Below are 20,844 nucleotides of genomic sequence, written 5' to 3'. Positions count from 1 at the left end.
CTATCCAGATGATGAATTCGAATGTGGTTGATATGATTTTTAATTCTGTTTGAGAATTGATGAATTGAATTGGATTCTGATTGAAAATTCTGATTGAAAAATGATGATTTTTGAAATTAGTTGAAATATAAAAATCTGAACAAAACCACAATGAGGATGAATGGGACGAGTCCCAGTGATGATATTCATAACTGGAATGATGATAATGAATTCAGCAAATCACTATGAGATTAGTGGGTTGTGCTGTCAAATTGTTACTGTTAACACTTGATCAGTAGATCAAGTTAAGGGATGACAAATTGAGAACTTGCTTGACTGAAATTCCCGTGGAGGAATGTTCAGAAGGAAATTTTTCGGTCTAATGGACCATTATCATGTTAAAGATATGAATGATATGATCTGAATATTAATGATGAGTTCTATATAAGGGATATTTATCCCAGTGTTCTGTTGGGTTGACCAGAATATAAGGAACCCCAAAATAAAATTGGATGTTAAGAAAAAGAGTTGTCCTCTACCTTGCGAGATGAGGACATCTCGCACTTTTTAAGTGGGGTAGAATGTAAGATTCCTCCCCAGCCTTCGAGGTATACAGGAGTAAGAATCTCCCTTTCTGATCTTATAATTATTCCCTCTCTAAAATAAAAGAAAGTTCTGTTTAACAAAGGAAGACCCTTTTCCTAGAATACTTCTCAAGAGTCCCACCTGTTTTAAGGATTCAGAACAATGAGTTCAGAAGTGAGAATCGATGTTTTGGATATCAAGGTTTTGGTCTTCATTCGAGTACGGCCCAAAAGAAGTTCTTTATCTCTTGGGGAGTATATGAAGTTATCCCCCAAATATTGTGAGCCTTATATCTGAATTCAATGAAAGTAGGTGACTTAGCCTACAAGCTTCTTTTATCTCTTCATCTCAAAATTCTTAATGACTTCTATAGAAAAATGTGTCAAACCCAAATCATGGAAAGACGGTAAAACTTCAGTGGCAAGTTACCGTTGGCTTCTAGGTTACGCTAGCTCCTTCCTTTATATAAGTCGTAACTTTTACTTGTCGCTCACAGTAATCTTACTCCCATCAATCTCCTTTCTTTCTTGATCTCCTTCATGGCTTGGCAACAGGAATTAGTTTTATCCCTGATGATTTCTCACCTTCAAGACGCAAGAGAGTCTGTGAAGAAAGACTTTATAGAACAGTATGAGCGCTCACTTTTTCCTCACCTAGGAACTTCTGTAGCGCAGACCAAATGGCGGACCTATCAAAACATAACTAGGGTAACACCCTGGGGTCAGCAACACTTTCGTAACAATGTCCGCTTGGCCATGGTTATTGAAGCTTTGGGTTTGGGTCCCCGATACTACTGTGTCATGAGATCAAGGCATCTTGGGTTTTCTGAGCGGGTCTTCTTACTGGCATGTTTTCTTCCTCATGAGAAGATATGCCTTTATCCCGTTTTTGGCTTGCCTCTCAGAGGTCCTTTTGTTAGATCACCTCATACCACTGAGATAGGTGCAGCAATAACCAACAGAATTATTCCCATAGATGAGTTACCTTATACTTGTGCAGCTTGTGAGGACTGCTTCTGTGATCATATGATGGACGGGCTTATGGAAGTGTAAAGAGTTCTTCTATCTTTACTGTATAAGTTTCGAGAATGAATAAAGTTTAAATCTTGTTCTTATTTTGAATCTTGCTCTCTTTAAGACGTTTCTTGGTGGTTAATCTTGATTAAAATTTTTCTCTAAGTCTCATATTCGTGCATCTTGCGAAATTATCCCAGTTTGCGAGATGAGGACATCTCGCATTTTTTAAGTGGGGTAGAATGTAAGATTCCTCCCCCACCCCCTTTTTGATGTCTAGTATCTTTCCCTGTAATCAATCCCTCTTCAGAAATATAAAGACCTTGTTTCTATCTATTTTAGCCTAGAGAGAGAAAAATATTCTAGAGAGAGAATATTCAGATTTTGAATATTTTTGGATAGAAAAATATCTCTTCTAATTCAGATGAGTTCCCCTGAAACAGAAATTCAAAAAGAATTTTCCAATGTGCAATTGGAATTAATTGAAAATAGGTATAAAGAACCTTAGCCTAAGGGTCTAGATTTTCAGAAATCTTTAAGGTTCCTATGGACCAATAGCATCAATCCATGTGTAGGGAGGAGATAAATCCAACTTGTAAAAAGAAAATACCCAAAAATGAGTAAATGCTCACATGAGGTGAAGAGTTGAAAATGTACAAGGTTTATTAGTAAAAAACTATGTGCAATATTAAAAATATGAGATATTTTGGGTATAATGATTTTATTATGACACATATGTAAGGAAGGGGAGTCCCTTAAATGCTCACATAAGATGAAGAGTTGAAAATGTACAAGGTTTATTAGTAAAAAACTATGAGCAATATTAAAAATATGAGATATTTTGGGTATCCAAAAATGAGTAAATGCTCACATAAGATGAAGAGTTGAAAATGTACAAGGTTTATTAGTAAAAAACTATGAGTAATATTAAAATGATTCCATTATGACACATATGTAAGGAAGGGGAGTTCTTTAAAGGAGGTGCATATTTCACATAAGATGAAGAGTTGAAAATGTACAAGGTTTATTAGTAAAAAAACTATGAGCAATATTAAAATGATTCCATTATGACACATATGTAAGGAAGGGGAGTTCTTTAAAGGAGGTGCATATTTCACATGCTTAAATGAGTTTTAAACTCATAAAAATTGAGATATTTCATCTCTCCTCTCTCCTCATTCAAGTCTAGTTCCAAAAAGTTAGCTTAACTGACCTAAAAATGATCAAATATTGACCAAACTGATTTAGAAAATTCTAGAATCAGTTTGTTTGGTTAGGAGCTCAATTTTTCCTATAAATAGAAGCCTCTCCCTTGTTGAAAAATATATAGTGTTTATGCATCGTTACTCTACTCCACCTAAGCCAAGAACTGTGAATTCATTTAATAATTCACTAGTTTTTGGATCTTCCCTCTTTCTTCCATCCCCATTAGTGGCTCCATCAACATACTTAACCAATTGATTGGTTGGGGGCCTCTACCGTGAACAAAGAATCAAGCAATTTGTAAGGTAATTAGTGAATATTTATCTTTTCTATAATTTCTCAATGTTTCTCTCTTCTCAACCCCTCTCAAGCTTGAGAAGCTTAATTGGTATGGTTTTTTAAATGCTATTAAAGTTAATTGGTGAATAGTAGTGAAGAGTTACATAATTTAATAAATGCTATTGAAGTTAATTTTTATTTATGTTTAAATTCTAATGGTTTTTATGTAATTTCTCTCTCTCACTCAAGAAATGGTCATACTCATGACCCATTCTCAATCCAAATGAAGCTTTTCATAAAGCTTTTCCTTAATCCAAGATTAAGCTATGCTTGAGGCCAAATTAATGGCTTTTTTTCTATGCTTTTAGTTATGCATATTGATGATTCAATCCATTATAGATTAATGATCCAATTAGAGATCATTTTAATTATTTCCTTAATGATAAGCTTTATCCCTTAGAAAAATTTGAGATTTATCAGTCATAGCAGCGGAGCTATGGCAAAATTTTTATAAAAAGTATGCATAAAATAATTTCATTCAAAGCATAAAAAGAGGACTTCCTACCATATTCTAGGAATTATCATCCTAGATTAATTAAAAGAATTTCATTATAATCATGGAGAAATTGAATTTTAATATCATGCATAAAGGATAACTTTTTTTATATCAAAAGTGTTACTTTTATCATTTTTAATTTTCATGCATAGAAGTATGCATAAAGGATAATTTTTTTATATCAAAAGTGTTACTTTTATCATATTGGATTTCATAGAGGTATGCATAAAAGTTGAATATTTTATTATAAAAGTGTTACTTTTAACATAATTGAATTTCATGCATAGAGGTATGCATAAAAGATATGGGAAGTGATAAAATATGATAAGATGCATGTGGATGTGGATATGGATGTGTATGTATGAATGTGGATATGGGATGTGGATGTATAAATGAGGATGATAAGCTTGTAGATGTGGATGTATGGATGTGAATGTGGATGTGGATGTGGATGTATGAATATGGATGTATGGATGTGAATGAGGATGTGGATGTATGGATGTATGAATGTGGATGTGGATGTGGATGTGGATGTATGGATGTATGAATGTGGATGTATGGATGTGAATGTGAGGATGTAGATGTGGATGCATGGATGTAAATGTGGATGTGGATGTATGGATGTATGCATGTAGATGTGGATGCATGAATGTGGATGTATGGATGTGAATGAGCATATAGATGTGGATGTATGGATGTGAATGTGCATGTAGATATGGATGTATATATGTGAATGGGAATGTGGATGTGGATGTGGATATATGTATGCATGTGGATGTGGATATGGATGCGTATGTATGAATGTGGATATGGGATGTGGATGTATAAATGAGGATGTGAAAATGGAGTTAAGCATGTAGATGTGGATGCATGGATGTAAATGTGGATGTGGATGTATGGATGTATACATGTAGATGTGGATGCATGAATGTGGATGTATGGATGTGAATGAGCATATAGATGTGGATGTATGGATGTGAATGTGCATGTAGATATGGATGTATATATGTGAATGGGAATGTGGATGTGGATATATGTATGCATGTGGATGTGGATATGGATGCATATGTATGAATGTGGATATGGGATGTGGATGTATAAATGAGGATGTGAAAATGGAGATAAGCATGTAGATGTGGATGCATGAATGTGGATGTATGGATGTGAATGAGGATATAGATGTGGATGTATGGATGAAATGTGCATGTAGATATGGATGTATAGATGTGAATGGAAATGTGGATGTGGATGTGGATGTGGATGTATGTATGTATGTATGTGGATGTGGATGTATGAATGAGGACGTGATAATGAATGTATGCATGTGGATGTGGATATGGATGTGTATGTATGAATGCGGATATGGATGTGGATATGGGTGTGTATGTATGAATGTGGATATGGGATGTATAAATGAGGATGTGAAAATGGAGTTAAGCATGTAGATGTGGATGTATGTATGTATGTGGATGTGGATGTATGAATGAGGACGTGATAGTGGATGTATGCATGTGGATGTACGGATGTGGATGTGGATGTATGGATGTGGATATGGATGTGTATGTATGAATGTGGATATGGGATGTGGATGTATAAATGAGGATGTGAAAATGGAGGTAAGCATGTAGATGTGGATGTATGGATGTGAATGTGGATGTGGATGTGGATGTGGATGTATGGATGTGAATATATGATATGTGATGTGAAGGAATCTGAAGTGAAGATATGGAAAATGATGTGATTGGATGAGTACACATATAAATGGAATGTGGAATAAGTAATGTGGATTATATGAGGGATAATGTGGAAAAATGAGAGTTAATATAGAAATTGTATTTGTAAACTGTTTGTAAATGCTGTTTGTAAATGGCTGTTTTATGTCAAGAATGCTGGGAAAGCATTTTGACCGTCTTGTGATTAAGGTCGTGGAGACCTAACTGATAAAGTTGCAACTGCTGACGGAGAGTCAATGGAGGACGTCTCGTGTAGCAAGGTCGGCCGAGGTCTTGACCAGCCTCGGTTCGATTAAAATGGTGAGCTTCCGGTACGGTGGATGAGGGACCAAGGAAGCGGCCTATGAGTGAAGCGCTAGGTCACCTGCGAAGGATCCTAGAGGGTGCTGACCATACGGTGCTCGGCTCTGGGTCGCCCAGGATACCCACGCGTGCGTCGAGGAAGATATTGGAATAAGGAGTAAGAGTTGTTTTCTGGAACCGGGCATGGATCTGGTTGACTGACCTTGCTGGTCCTCAACGGATGAGTCCATGGCTCTTTTATATGGATCTGTTGGTTGATCTTGCTGATCTTCAACGAGAGTCCATCTTGATAAGTGATTATATTGTTGAGTATTATGGGCTAGGAACTATTGAAACGGCCCCTGTGTGGACAGGTGGTGAGCGTTCTAGTTGCCAATGATGCCATAGATACTCTGATGAAGGAATGATGGGAAATTATGAATCAACTGGATAAATTGGGAGATTGTGATCAGTGGTACTATGGTTTCATTAAAGGATTGTTTTAAAGTTAGCTGATGCTAAGAAAAAGGCAATTTTCATATTGGGTGTGTAAGTGGTGTGGCTAGTTTTATGTTTGCATGAAATTCCGGCTAGGGGGCCTTGGAACTCTTTTCCTTGGTACCCAGGACAAAACCTAACCAAATTCCAAATTGGATCCCATCACTACAGTGGTTGGGCGGTTGGCTAACCCATGGGATCGGATGGGGTTAGGCTGGACTGATGGATCTGTAAATCAAGACTCAATTTCTGTTATTACGATAGATAAAGTAAATCCCAGATAGTAATTGTTCTATGGATAGGAATCAACGGCTGTGCCTCCTTGGTGGGGAAAAAAGCGTTGATCCCAATGATCCAAGTGCAAGTTTCTTCCTTGATCTGACCAAGTATCTTTATAGATGCAGTCGGATCTGTTTGATCAGTAAGGGTTTTGACTACGTTAGAGTAAAAATTATCCTGGAGGAATCGCCCGTGCTTTCCGGATAAGGGAAGTTTTTCCGGGTCTGGTTTTGGAAAAACCGACGGATTAGTCTTTTGTCCGGATATCCGTGGACGAGGCTCCGAGTGTGGGACCCTGCCTCGCGCAAGAAGTGCTACTTCCGCTGCTAGTACCCCGAATCCGTTGCGCGGTGGGAACAGGGATCTCACAAACACATTGATAATGCTAGTATGGTATTACCCGTATCATGTGGGAATAATTTGATAGGGGAACATGGAGTTGGTTTGAACAATGAAGAACAAAGGTTCTATGAAATAGAGAGTAAAGAATATGTACATACAAATACGTACATAGATAGATATATCTATATGAGTGGATAAAAAATCTTGTTTGACCAAAAATGCTCTATTGGTTTTATGAAAAATGAGTAAAAGCATCTTCCTCTCTCTTCTCGATTGAAGTTCTAAATATTTTCTTCTTTATCTATCACATAGAGCAACGTATATCCCAAAATTAATCAAGACTATACCAATAAGTTCTCCTATAGTAAACGAAAAGATGAACCCTATTGCAAATTGATGGAAAGATAAACCCTATTGCAAATTGATGGAAAGATAAACCCTATTGCAAATAAGTTCTCCTATAGTAAACAGAAAGATAAACCCTATTGCAAATTGATGGATGGAAAGATAAACCCTATTGCAATTAAGTTTTCCTATGGTAAACGAAAAGATAAACCCTATTACAAATAAGTTCTCCTGTAGTAAACAGAAAGATAAATCCTATTACAAATTGACCTATAATAAGTGAACCTTGGTAAGTAGTGATAGTCATGATGGGCTACCGTAAAGTAGGCATGTGCCATGTCTAAGGTCTATGGTAGATATATAATATGCCCGAGCAATAAATCCAAGAACTCCAATTCTGATCATGGCATACAACATGCATGTTCTGTATTATATTGAGCCTTCCCACAATGGTGGCAATCTAACTAGGAACCTTGGTTCCAATAAGTAGTGTATCATAAAGTAGGCACATGCCATGTCTAAGGCCTATGATAGACCTATAATATGTTTGAGCTATAAATCTAAGAACTCCAATTCTAATCATGGCATACCAACATGCCTGAAAAACTGAAGACATGTTTTTTAAGTAGAGTGAAGATGATATAACTAATGATACAAAGTCCTACTGGAATAGAAGTATCAACCTTGTTTTAACTAGAGTATAATAGAGTCTTGTAGGGTAGAACCATATAGTGTGCAGTACTATATCATCAATCATGTGGCTCATTATCCAATAGAGGACACTGGCACATAAAAATATAGAATGACCAAATAAGAAATGTAAGTAAAGAGCGATGCAACTACTAGAGAGGACACTGCCTCATCAAAAATCAATGTAAGTAACTAGAGTAAAAAAGTGTCACCTAGTATAGAAACATCCAATAGGCAACACTATATCATGCATCATGTGCCTCATCATTCACTAGAGGGCATCACCTCTTCTATCGCTGCTCTATGGAATGACATTTGGTATGTCTCGCAACCTATGATAGCCTCTGCATACGTAGGTAATGACCTACATTCAAGATATTTCAAACCATTTTATTTCTAAATTTATGCCAAGCTATGTTATGTAAACATGAAATTGATATTCAGCCCCATTAATATTAAGAAACAAAATCAATACCAAAAAACGTGACATACTAGTCAGGCATGGTTACGAATTGATCAACATTAACATCATCATCATCAAGGGACACAATCAAGGAGGTGGAGATAGAGTGAGACAGAGACGGAGGTGGAGATGGAGCAAGGCAGAGTGTATATATGAGAAAAAAAACCTTGACACATCATATAATTCTAAATGTATATAGAGTTCATATATATATATATAGTTCTTATATACAGTGAAGGCAACAAAGGAGAACAACCCTCTATAGCATCCTCTATTCTCTCATTGGAAGATAACTCCTAGTCTATCACTCAGACATTCTCTCAAGATAAAAAGAGCCAACTGATAATCCCTTAGCTCCAAAATCCAAAGAGATGGGGAAGATTTAGAGGAGAGATAAAAGTGAATAAATGTTGTTGGTGAGCATAAAGTTCCAAAAGAAGCTCTTAGTGTGTTGTTGTTTTTTTAAACTCCTTGTGGCACTACACTCTTAGCTTTTGGGACGAGAAACAAAACTCACCCAAAATGAGAACAATATAACTCTCTCAAAAGAAAAAACTTTGAATTGAGAAGAATAAATATGACAAAAAGACCATGAATATATCTACTTATAGCATGGGAATACAAAATTATTCTTTGAGATCTCGGGGAGGTCACTCGTATAAATATGTAAGTATCACGTGGGTTCAACAGAAGGACATTTTAAATATTTAAAACTTACAGAAATATATTTACAGAGGGGATTTATTTATTATATTTTAAAAAAAATTACAGATTTGAATAGGAAAGGATACATTATATTCACTAAAAAATTCACAGATAAGGGACTTTTTAAATAGGCCTTGAACGCAGGTGATATAGAGGATTTACATATAGTGACCCCCCCCCCGAGTTTGAGATTAAGGAAACTAGGAGGAGCCATTTTCTTCTTCTTCTTGATGAACAACCAAGAAACAAGAACAAAGTATAATTTTCACCATCTGTGAGCAATTACAACATGATGCCCACAAATGTTACAAGGATTCGACGAGCATGGAGATCTCATCCTCTTCAGGAGGGTAGAGATTCTCTTGAGTGAAAATCCTCTTGGTAATAAACCCACACAAATCAGGATGGAATAGGGCTCTTCTTCTATATGTAATAATCAGATCTAAATTCACACCCTTAATAGTAGGGCTCCTCTTCTATATGTAATAATCAGCTCTAAATTCACACCCTTAATAGTTACACACATGGTTGCTTAAATAGCTTCTCAAGAAATTGTCCTCCTCTCCTTTTGGCTGGAAAAAACTAGTACTGCAATTGATATGCATAAATTGACATCCTTATATTGTGAAGAACCCTTTTTAAAGGAAAAAAGGGTATGCATAAAATGACGTCCTTATATTGTGAAGAACCCTTTTTAAAGGAAAAAAGGATTTCTCTTTAACTCCCAGCCTCTCTCTCTTTTCCTTTCTCAAAAACTAGGGCATGGCACTACTGTAGACCTACACGGACAATGGTCGAGAATGAATGTCAAAGGAAGACGTGACTCTCAATAGCCGAGGGTACTCGAGGAGAGAGAGAGCACCCATTCACACAAGCTAAAGAATGGATATGCCTTGCTAGTAGGCACACAAGCAATAAAGGCCACAAGACAAGACAAGCTCCTTGCCAAGCCCCCTCTTAGTAGGTAGTGGGAGAGAGGGCATGTTTCTAGCCTATAAAGGCTATTCAAAGGCCACAAGACAAGACAAGCTCCCAAGCCCCCTCTTAGGTAGTGGGAGAGAGAGGGCATGTTTCTAGCCAATAAAGGCTATTAATACATGCCTGAAAAAACATGGATGTGGGATAAAAAAGGAGAGTTCCCCCACGGTTTGCAGGCAAATAAAGAAAAAATACATCCTCCTCTTTCCAAAAAGTGAAAGACATTTTTTGGAGTAATCAAATACCAAAAAAGTATGAACTTATAATTTTATTTATATACCAAGAAAGCTTTTTCCTCTCTTCTTTTGCGAGGTTTAAAAAAGAGGAAAACAATCTTGATCATATTAGCCATCTCCCAAAATATTAAGGCATTCATGCCTCATGTGCTTCTCCTTTGATATGTGCTCCTAAGAATGATCATTACCATTCCAAATCTATAAAAAATGAGTGAAGTACGACTTAATTAGACTCCTCTTTTGTGACCCATTTATTTTTCAAGCAAGGTGATTACTATAGAACAGAGTTAATCTAACACAGAACGGCTTGTTTTAGCTTTGATATTTGCAGTGAGAAAATTTCGTGCATATTTGCTAAGCAAACCCTTTATTTTGATACTGTGAAGAAATTTTTCCACTTGTTGTTTACCATATGACAAGGTCTCATAGGATTGTTAAGTGGATTTTGGAATTGTAGGAATTTGACTATACTTTTAAAGTGGAAGAAAGCAACATGGCTTCACTTTGCAGACATATTAACTTACAAAATTTATGAAAAATGGCTACGAATTGAGGAACCACTGAAAGGGATACAACCTCTGAAACCTATAATGCCTTCTTATTCTTTTTTGACGGAGCATATCGAAGACAGACATGGATAGTTGGTGGTGGTTTAGTGTTATATAACCCACATGGTCAAACTATGTTCAAAGAAAAGATAGTCTTAGAAAATGTACAAACCAACAATGAAGCTGAATATGCTGTTCTTGAGGAAGGATTGATGAGATGTAAGCAAGTAGGAGTGGATAAGTTTATCATTAAAGGGGATGCATTGTTACTTGTTAAACATGTTCTTGGTATCTAGGCATGTAAAAAATGATAAATTAAAAGAGCATGTGCAAAGGATCCGAGATCTCTTTAAGCAATTCAAGGTGGTACAATTGTTACATGTACATAGGGAGAAGAATCAAGAAGAAGATCAATTAGCAAAAGAAAAAATGACAGTTATGGTTGGAAATGGCCTTTTGAAGGAACCCAAATTTCAAGGAGAAGAAATATTGAAGGAACTTTTGCAATGGTTACAAACTGGGGAGTTACCTATTGGTTTGACAACGATATAAAAACAGAGGCTTTTAAAGAACAAGCTCTCATATTTACTTATAGGGGATCTTCTCTATCACAAAGGGAAGGATATGGTCTTAAGGAGAGTTCCAAATGCTACCGACATTCCACGTATTCTTCAACATTATCATGATGAGGTATGTGGTGGACACTTTGCACATGACTTGAATGTTAAAAAGATCTTACAAGTAGGGTATAATTGGCCTAGTTTACATGTTGATGTGGTTCAGTGGTGTAAAAATTATCATGTTTAAGATTGATTTATGGACCAAGAAAACCTATTCTGTGACTTATGGACCATTTGAGAAATGGGGTATTAATGCCATCAAACCTTTGCCTAGAACCCAAAATGGTAAAGTTTATATTTTGGTTGCTTTGGAATATATGACTAGATGGGCTAAAGCAGTAAGTTATTCAAGGCTGACAAAACTTAAAGTTTCCATATTTATTTTTTCTCATATATGTTGCCGTTTTGGCACAACTTTGGAGTTGGTTTCTGACCATGTTCCAAGATTTTGAGAAGGAATATTGACGTAGATTCTTGATAAACTCAATATTAAACATCGCTATTCTAGTCCTTATTACCCAAAATGTAATGGTTTAGTTAAAAAGATTAATGGTATTTAATACAAAATTATAGCTTAACATGTGGAAGCTAAGCCAAAAACTTAGGGTCTACATCATTTGGATGGGGCACTTTGGGCATATAGGACTACTTTTAAAGCCTCAACACAATTCACTCATTTTCATCTTGTTTATGGACAAGAAACACTTGCTTCTATATTAAAGTTTATCTACCAAATGTTGAATTATTAAAGAAGATAAACAGGGACCTTGATGTGTTTCAAGATTGACTCATAATCTTGCATCATTTGGAATTGGATAGAGAAGCAGCTGTTGATCACTTTATCACTTATTCTTAGAATGTTAAGGAAAGGCTTGATCACTTTATCACTAATTCTTAGAATGTTAAGGAAAGGCTTGATTCTTTACTTAAGGCAAAAGGTATACATTAGTACATGCTTGTATCAAATATGATAGCTGCCTCAATGACCATTTTGATGCCAGATTGTTAAAACGTTGGGAAGGTTTGTTCATTATCCAAAAGTTTTATGATAATGGCGATTATCAACTTACCAATTTATTTGGCCATGTGCATTTTGCCACTGTTGAAAAGATGATGGGGAGAAGGAAGCTTGAGCTCTTTGGAAGCACACACACACTCACACAAACCCTAGAAGAGAACACACAAGATGAGAGGTTCAAAATTGTTCTTCTTCTTCTTTAACCAAAGAGGTCTACGAAAGAGATAAAGAGACCAACACACATACTAGAGTATATACAAGCAGTCCATAATGTGAACATGCTAAAGTGGAGTGGATGGGTGTGGACTAGTCAGTGTAGTCCAGCTGTAGAATCTCTCATGAAGATATGTCTGTGCCAGCTCTACCAAACCCGCTCTAGTGATGTAAATGTCGAACGGTCATGCAGGTGTCTCGTGGAGTGTTAGCTCATGTTGAGCTTGACATCTCAACACCCCCTCAAGCTAACTCTAGCTCGTGAACTCCAAGCATATCTCAAAATTTACGGAGCTTCTCAGCTCTCCCAAGGCCTTTGTGAGATATCAACAACGACCTGATCCTGTGTGTTAAGGTAGGCCAAGTCAATGTCGCCTCTGCCAAACTTGATGAAGTGGTAGTGTACCTCAATGTGTTTCATCCGTGCATGGAAAATTGGGTTCCTGGGTGGCCAACTGTATACTACTAAGATTGTCACAATATATGACAATCGTTCTCTCCACATGCAACCCCAAATCAGCTTGCATAACCAAGCTACCTCACACCCTACCACCCGCAGCTCTTCTGTACTCTGCCTTTGTACTCGACAAGGCAATTGTGGGCTGCTTCTTGGTGCTCCATGTCTCAACAACACTCCCCAATGAAAACAAAAATCCACTGGTAGATCTCCTATCTGAGATGCTACCTTCCCAATCTATATCTGTGTACCCATATAGCTCCAATGGTACACCTGCCTGCATAAAACAATGTATAATCAACAGTGGACCTCAAATACCAAAGTGTGCATCACATACTATCAAGATGTGGTTTGCACGTGGAACGTGCATAAACTGGCTCTCTAAGCCAATAGTGTAACTCAAATCTGGCCTGCTGATCATGACATAGATCAAACTCCCCATAATATTCCTGTATATAGTGGGGTCCTCTAACACATAACCTGCATCCACACTGAGCTTGCCATTTTGATCTAATGGCACCAAGATTGGCTTACAGCCAGTCATTCCATACTTGGCACCAAGATTGGCTTACAACCAGCCATTCCATACTTGGAAACATGTCCAGTACATATTGTGTTTGTGACATCCAAATACCATCAAGTGTGGGAATGACCTCAGTGCCCAAAAAAGTAGCGCATATCTCCCAAATCCTTTATGTCAAACTTCCTTTTGAGAAGACTTTTCACATGCTTAATTGCTTCCAAGTTGTCACCCCCAACAATAAGATCATCTACATAGATGGTGATGATCACATTACCCTTATCACTTTTGCGCACATATAAAGAGTGATCTGCATCTACCATATGAAAACCAATAGTCATAAGATACTCAGTAATCTTGTCATGCCATGCTCATGGAGCTTGCTTTAGCCCATACAAGGCCTTACGAAGCTTACATACATACTCTGGGTGACCTCTATCCTTAAAACCAGGTGACTGATCCATATACACTTCTTCTCTTCCAAGTCACCATGCAAGAACACATTTTCTACATCCATTTAATGTAAAACTAGCCTTTAGCTACAACCACGGTTATCACATCTCACACAGTTTCCATCTTTGCAATAGGAAAAAATGTATCCTCATAATCAATCCCATGTGTCTGCACATATCCTTTGGCTACCAATCTAGCCTTGTACCTGCTTATGCTACCATCACTGCTATGTTTCACCTTATATACCCACTTACATCCAATAGCTTTCTTGCCTTTAGGCAATGGCACTAAATCCCAAGTCTCATTTCCATACAATGAATCCATCTCTTCATCCTCCATAGCTTTCTCCTAATACACATTTCCAATAGCCTCATCAAAACATGTGGGCTCTACAACTTGCACAACCTTGGCCATGTAAGCATAGTGATGTGCCACATTACCATCATAAGTCAACCTCTACATAGGGTTTTTGACTCTTCTAGATCTTTGTAACTTTGCATTCATGGTTTCTAAAGCCTTCTTTACACCAATTGCTGGAATCCCAAGCTCCTCACCTATGTATTGATTCATGATACAAAACTCATTTTTAAATGTGGTATTGAATTTGTAATTTTCTAATTTGCAAGGTAGTTTTGAATCCCCATCGAACATAAGAACAGGCTTTAAGCTCATCGATTACGGATGTTAGTCTTGCATTGCTTCCAATTAGCAACACATGCTAAAATTACACAACAGTACATAAGCATTAAATGTAACACTTACTTCCAGTCTTTTACATGCTCAATTTGATCCTCCAAAATAATTTGATATTAATCACTATTTATAGCACTAATCATTATAATTAAGATGGTCATTTTAGTAGAAATTGGTTTAAGTGAAGGTTAAAATTAAACTTATTGGGTTATATTAGTCCTAGTTGAGCATAAAATCACATCATTTTGTCACTTGGGTTAACACTCGAAAGAATTTGAGCAATTTTTTTAAACGCCAAATTTGTTCGCTATTAGACACTAGTGAGAGTCAAACTCTGAGAAGACCTTTGCAATGGTGTGAGGCAGTATCACAAATGTTGAGAAGCTCTCTAGGAAGAATTTTCCACTTGGGCCACATAAGTGAAGTATCTTCTCATGCACAAGAAGCTATGGAAACTAATGAAAGAAAATGGACCTACTAATCCAACTCGGGATTGGATTGAAAAAGATGAACAGGCACTGCCATTTTGTACTTGGACAGTAATATTATTCATCACATTGATTCCAAAGCCATGACAAAACAAGCATGGGATGAGTTGAATTTAATATTTGGTTCCAAGGCCAAAAATAATAAATTCATTTAAAAATAGAATACTCCATGCTTGTATGGTTTTGATGATAAATTGCACCCTAAAACATGTCTCTTTGTGGCAATAATTATAGGTTGGCTAGGGCTAGCCTTGAGTTTACCCTTGGGGTTGGCCTTGTATTTGGTTGAGCAAATTTTTTACTAGCTTGTCTATGCTCATGTCTTATCTAAGACTTTTTCTAGTGCTAGTCGGACTCCTGGTTTCTTTAAAGGGCACATTTTTCCACTGTCTACACTTTCTCTTGTGTTCCTCTTGAAAGAGTATAGCTCAATACAAACACGAGATTGTTGGAGCATGATTTTCTCCTAATGGAACTCACATGATCTCTCCTCCTTTGGTACTATGTTGTACACAATCCTTACTACATTCCAATTTGAAGATGCCTCATCTGAAAAGATGTAGGGGTGAAGAGAGCTTGAGCTCTTGCAAGCACACACACACTCACACAAACCCTAGAAGAGAACACACAAGGTGAGAGGCTATAAGTTCTTCTTCTTCTTCACATAACAAAAGAGGTCTACAAAGAAGATAAAGTGACTTACATAATAGAGTATATACAAGCGGTCCATAATGTGAACACGCTAAAGTGGAGTGGGTAGGTGTGGACTAGTCAATGTAGTCCATCTGTAGAATCTCTGGCAAAGATATGTCCATACCAGCTACCAAACCCACCAGTGATGTAAATGTCGAATGGTCATGCAGGCGTCTCATCAGTCTTAGCTCATGTTGAGCTTGACAGCTTAACATCATCTACCATGAACCCTCTAAATTTTGGTCTCCCAAATCCATGCTTTTCCATGGACCATGACACTATTCAACATGTTCTTAAATGTAATCTAAGCATATAGCATCTCCAACTTTGAAGTCACATAGACTACTATTGTTAGTAGTTCTTAAATACATGGATCATATACATGCGCTCCCATTGTTGCCCAACCACGGATTCTATGACAATGATAAGGAAACCCAAATTTTTTCCAAGTCACCTCTTGGTTGCATTCTATTAACTAAGTTCACCCCTGATCCTACTCCCTTTGTTGACATCTTAAACACATGGCACCTTGTTGGATCTTCATCTTCTAACATACCAATGAAAAGAACACTATGGATGTATGCATATAAGCACCTTCTTTTTAGTTCCACAATACTCACAGAGGCATTAGATGATGCGTCCCTTTAGGTGGACGGATTTTATATCCTTATCTTCTTGTTGTGGATTGTCTACTAGGTGTATTGCCTCATGACATCACTCATCAAAGATATAGTGTCTAGACCTATAGAGACGTAGACTTGTAGTGTTTACTATAGGTCTAGACCATATCTAGAGGTGGTCATGAAGCCTCTTGCTCTTAAGACCAATCAAAGGTGCAGTGCCTCAAAGATGTAGTGTCTAGACCTATAGAGATGTTCATGAATCCTCTTAATCTCATAAATCGATCATTGAGCAATAAATCATCCAATCTTTTGGTGGGGCTTACATCTCATATGTAGATACTTGGCTTTAGTAATGTAGTCATGCATTGTCTCACCTTCCTCTTTCTCGAGGTTATACATTTATGAAATGGGGCTCATTTAGCTCCATTGGATGAGAACAATTAGCTAGCATTTTCACATGGGTTTAGAGATCTAAACCACTGGCGTACTTTACCTTCAAGGTAAAGTCCAAATGAGTAGATTTTGGTGGGATTGTCAATCCTACCCATGGCTTCACACACTTGATCAAAATTTTATAGGTAATGAATGGGATCTCTAGTTTTATCAATTTTGGCCATCATTCTTGAGATGTGTATTAGCTTGGTTTTAGCCATTTTTCATCCTCTAGGTGCTATGTTTATTGTTATAACCCCCTTTCCCATTTCAAACACCATTATAAGCATATTTTCTGCATATTCACTTGAAGTGGAATGTAAGGATTTGAAAGGTTGTGCAAAACCCTGTATCCCAGGGTTTAGAATTTCTTATCCGATAGAGTTAGGGATATGTGGTTTTCTAATGGCACTTATACACTGGTCTTGCTTTGTGGCTATAGGCTTGCTACTATTGTAGTAGCTGAGAACATGTTATGTGATTAATCTTGTGAATCCCTTAGGTTTAAGGTAGTCCTAGACATAGGCTCTTTATCTTTGGTTTGAGGTAGTCCTAGACATTTGCTCTTTACCTTAGTTTTGAGATAGTCCTAGATATTTTCTCCTTACCCATCCTCACGTGCCTTGTTCCTTATCCGAAAAAAGAGGAAGTGAAACTTGGTTCTTTGGTGAAGTGGGCTCTTGTAGTTAGGTGGGATTCTTGCTTGCACTTTGTGTGTGTGCTTTTTAATATTAGATGTTTTGTAGAATGATTATCCCTAATAATATAACAAAAGATGTTGAGATATCAAGCTCCTCTAGTGAGGTGGTGGACACTGATGACCCGCCTCCCGAGGGATAGGCCCCACACTTACACCACTCGCATGGTTGGTGAGATCATAGGTTATATGTGGCCAGTGGGATGACAGGTTGTGTGACAGCCATTCTAGAGACTGGCATAGTTATAACACTAGCTCATTTAGTTGGGTTCACACTATAGAGAACCCTAGTATGTATTTAGTTGAGTGCCTTTCATATTGTGTGTACTCTTATCTTTGTATATGGTGTGTTGAGTCTTGTGTGAAGAAGAAGAAGATTTTTAGCCTCTCACCTTGTGTGTTCTCTATTAGGGTTTTGTGAGTGTGTGTGCTTGCAAGAGCTCAAGCTCTCTTCTCCCCTACATCTTTTCATGGTATCAAAGCCTAGTTCATGCTAAGATCTGAGTTGCAAGCAAGAGAAGCACAAGAAGCGGTACAAGGGTAAGAGTTTCAACTACTCTTTCCTATTTGTGTTGGTGTGACTACACCCTTGTCGAGAGCTCTACGGGAGGCACCGGCAAACGATCTCTAATTGAGGAGCTTTCTTCGCAGGAGGGGAAAGCTATAGGGCAACCATACTGTCCTATTGGACTGCATTTTTTGGGCCAAAAATGCGTTTTGGGCACGTCACGACCTCTGTTTTTTAGAAAGCAGGCGATTTTGAGCACTGCGGGTAAGTCATCGATTCTCTACAGAACTCTGTTTTAAGAACTGCAAGAAGACAGATTGGTTGTGCAGACACTGTGTGCTCTGCAAGGAGGTCAACAGTTGCCATTGGGTGTATGTATGCACATTGAGGTCACTGGTTGTGACATTTGAGTGTACTACAGTACCGCTGCAAAAAATACAACAGTTTGTGCAGGACAAACTAGAGTGCTGTTTCTGGTAAATTTGTGTGCTGGCAAGATGTCAAATGATGGCATAAACATGATTGTTGCTTGATAAGAACAACTTCCATGCTTTGAGGTTTAGGTTGATGAATTTCCTGATGGGAAAGGGTTACTGGGACTACATAGAAGGTGAGCATGAAGAGGCACTGGAGATACCAGAGATAAATCCGACTACTGCAGATGTGAAAGAGTTCAAGGACTGGAACCAAGGAGCCAGAAAAGTTATGTATTGGCTCTTTATCAGTATACAGGACACCATGATTGGGCACATACAGGATGCCAAGTCCCCCAAGGAGGCATGGGACACCTTGGTAAAACTCTATGAAACGAATACGAAGGCGCGAAAGATATAGTTGAAGAATGAACTTCATACTGTGGAGAAAAAGAGTATGTGTGTGAATGACTATGCATTGAAGATCAAGGGTATTGAGGAATCCCTTGCATCTATTGGCATTTTAGTAGATGATGATAACAAGGTGGAAGTCTGTCTACATGGTCTCGGGCCACAATACAAGGCATTCAAGACATCGACTCGGGAAAACATTTCCAGTTTCATAGATTTGGTGTCTATGTTGATTATAGAAGAGATACAAAAAAAACAATTCAGAGCAATAGGCCTTCTACACAAGTCTAGGAAGAGGACGAGGTAGAGAAGGCCGTGGATGCGGTCAAGGAGGTGGCCCAACAGGTAATCAAAATTATGGCCAGCAGAGCAGAGCAACAACAATAGTCCTAGAATTCACAACAACAACAACAACACGCAGGAGGAAGAGGCCAATTCAGAGGCAGGGGGAGTCAAAGAGGTCATGGAAATTGGCAAAGGCAGTATAATGATACATGTGGATGCTTTTATTGTGGTGGTACGCCTAGACATGTGCAGGTAGATTATTATAAGAAGCAAGCTGACATGCAAAATGGGAAATTATAGCAAAACAACTATGCATCCTCAAGCAGAAACAATGAGGATAATGAAAGGTTGTTTGTTATGCAGCATGTCATTAATGCCATGTCTGAAAATGTTAAAGCAGCACATAAAGATGATGTATGGTGCATTGATTCATGTGCTTCAAACCACATGACAAGTCATGGGGAGTAGTTCAAGGAGATGAAAAACCTTGAAAGACCAGGTTTCGTGGAAACAAGGGATGACATTGCTCATCCAATTGCCCATGTTGGAGATGTGCCATTGTCTATGTAGGATGGCAAAGTGAAGTACCTTGCAGATGTACTTCATGTTCCAAACAAAACAAAGAATCGGGTTTCAGTTGCCCAGATGATTGAGCAGGGTTTCAGGCTCGGTTTAACCCTGATGGTTGTTATGTTGAAGACTTTAAAGACAAGTGCAGGTTGGTTGCAAAAGGTAACAGAGTGGGCAGAATGTTTACGTTGAATGTAAACATGCCTGAAGTGAGTGCTGCAATGTTTGTAAATGGTTCAAGAATTGTTGCAGACACAGACATTTGGCATAAAAGAATTGGACATGTGAATGTGCAGAGAATGAAGTCTATGGAGACTAAAGGAATTGTGACAGGGCTGCCAAAATTTAAAGTTGAAGGTATGCAGAGAATATGTGAAGCATGCCAATTTGGAAAGCAAACAAAGCATGTATTTCCACGTAACAGATATGTGAGCAGAAATGCACTGGATGTTGTGCATTCAGATGTATGGGGTCCTACGAAGACTATGTCTATGGGAGGCTGCAGGTATTATGTGACATTTATTGATGACCACACAAGGAAAGTGTAGGTATACTAAGGGTGAGGTGTTCACTCACTTTCAGAGTTTTAGAGTTATGGTTGAAAAGCAAACAGGGAAATATGTAAAGTGCCTAAGGTCAGATGGAGGAGGAGAGTACTTCTCCAATGAGTTCTCTGAATTTTTGAAGAAAAATGGTATTCAGAGATAGTTTACATGCAGATACACTCCACAACAAAATGGAGTTGCTGAGCAGAGAAATAGGCACATTGCTTAGATTGCATGAGCATGGATGGAAGAGAATAATATGCCGCATAGCTATTGGGTTGAGGCTATTTCTACAGCAGTTTACATCATAAACAGGACTCCCACTGTAGCCATACATGATGTAACTCCAGAGGAGAGGTTTACTGGCAGAAAACTTGATTTATCTCATCTGATGCATTGCCTATGTGCATGTGCCAGATGAGCTGAGAACTAAGCTGGATCAAAAGGCTGAAAAATGTGTGTTTATTGGATATTCCCTTGAGCAAAAGGGC

Source organism: Cibotium barometz, chromosome 13 (assembly GCF_041138505.1).
Source record: "Cibotium barometz isolate CiBa-2024 chromosome 13, ASM4113850v1, whole genome shotgun sequence".
NCBI lineage: Eukaryota > Viridiplantae > Streptophyta > Polypodiopsida > Cyatheales > Cibotiaceae > Cibotium > Cibotium barometz.
The sequence above is the reverse complement of the archived record's forward strand: the minus strand, read 5'-3'. Positions refer to the sequence as shown.